Raw genomic sequence first — 1,687 nt, forward strand, 5'->3', positions numbered from 1 at the left:
CTATTAAAAATTCAGAAGATTAATTCTATGGTTTCAGAAATGGATAGTACATTGAAAGGGCAAAAGGGTATATTCAAAGCAATGAAAGCTTGATTTAGTGAGCTTCAAGAAAATCTATCAATACTAGTATGCAAGAACAATCTGAAAAAAAAAAAAATCCAAAGCAAGCCTAAGAGTTATGTGGAACACCATGAATAAGTACAACATATTGTTGTTGTTGTTAAATACAACATATAGGTGGTCAGAATTCCAGAACAGGAAGAAAAAATAAAAAGCATTGATAAAATTGTCAAAGAATTGTTAGAAGAAAACATCCCTAACATCATGATAGGTGAGAAGAGAAGCTTACAAGAAGCTGAACAAACTCCAAACATGATACATCCCAAAAGAAAATCACCAAGACACATCATAATCAAACTTTCCAAAATGAAAGATAAGCGAAGAATCCAAGAGCAGCTTGGGGAAATCGAAAAGTTACCTACAGTAACAAGAAGAAAGAACCAATAAAACTAAGCTCGGACCTGTCAGCAGAAATCATGCAGGCAAGAAAGCAATGGGATGAGATATAAAACTCTGAAAGAAAAAAAAAAAATTGCTGACCAAGAACTCTATACCCAGCAAGGCTATTCCTCATATATGATAGTGAAATTAGGATGTTTCCTGATAAACAAAAATTAAAGGAATTTGTACAAACCAGACCAACTTTACAAAAAATGTTAAAGGGTTTTCTTTGGACTGAGAACCCAACCACACATGACAACACCACCCAGAACTCAATCTAGATATACAAGTATTTGAAGTAAGAAAAGCAAACCTAAAAGACTGAAAATAGGGAACCAAATATATCAATTTATAATGAAGTCAATTACAAAGCAAAACGAAGGAATAGTGTAGATACAGAACTTCCAAATGGCAAGGAAGTCAAATAGATTTCAAAATAAAACAGATTGTTTTAAATAGGGAAAAAATTAGTAAATCACAGGGTAGCTTCATAGAAAATTAAAACACCTACACATCAAAATATAAAAAGAGGAAAATCAAAGATTTTGTAAACATTAACACAACAGAAATAAAGATGAAACGAAAACCCACAAACAAAATGAACTCAGCACAGAAGAATATGTGGAACAAATAAACCAGCAGCACCACACAGACACACAGAAAGCACAGCAAAATGACAGCGTTCAAGTCATATCTATTGAGAATTACACTGAATGTAAATGGATTGAATGAATCAGCCAAGAGACAGAGAGAGCAGGATGGATAAGAAAACAGAACCCTTCAATATGCTGTCTAAAAGAGACACATCAAAAAGATGGAGACAGCCTAAATTTCCATCAATAGAAGAATGGTTAAACAAACATTTGTACCTACACACAATGGAATATTACACAATGTTGAAGAATAATGATAAATCTTCGGAACACTTCACAACTTGGATGAACCTGGAGGGCATTATGATGCGAGAAATTAGTCAATCACAAATTGTATTTGACAAATATTGTAAAAAGTTAAGAAACTATGTTCTCAATAAAAGAAACCATCTATGATGGTTATTGGGGGGAGAGAGAGGGAAATTATTCATGGGCTACAGAGGGTTGTTGTTGTTGTTGTCAGGTGCCATCGAGTCGGAACCGACTCATAGCGACCCCATGCACAGCAGAACGAAACAATGTTCGATCCTGGG

Source organism: Chrysochloris asiatica, unplaced genomic scaffold (assembly GCF_000296735.1).
Source record: "Chrysochloris asiatica unplaced genomic scaffold, ChrAsi1.0 scaffold00051, whole genome shotgun sequence".
Taxonomy (NCBI): Eukaryota; Metazoa; Chordata; class Mammalia; order Afrosoricida; family Chrysochloridae; genus Chrysochloris; species Chrysochloris asiatica.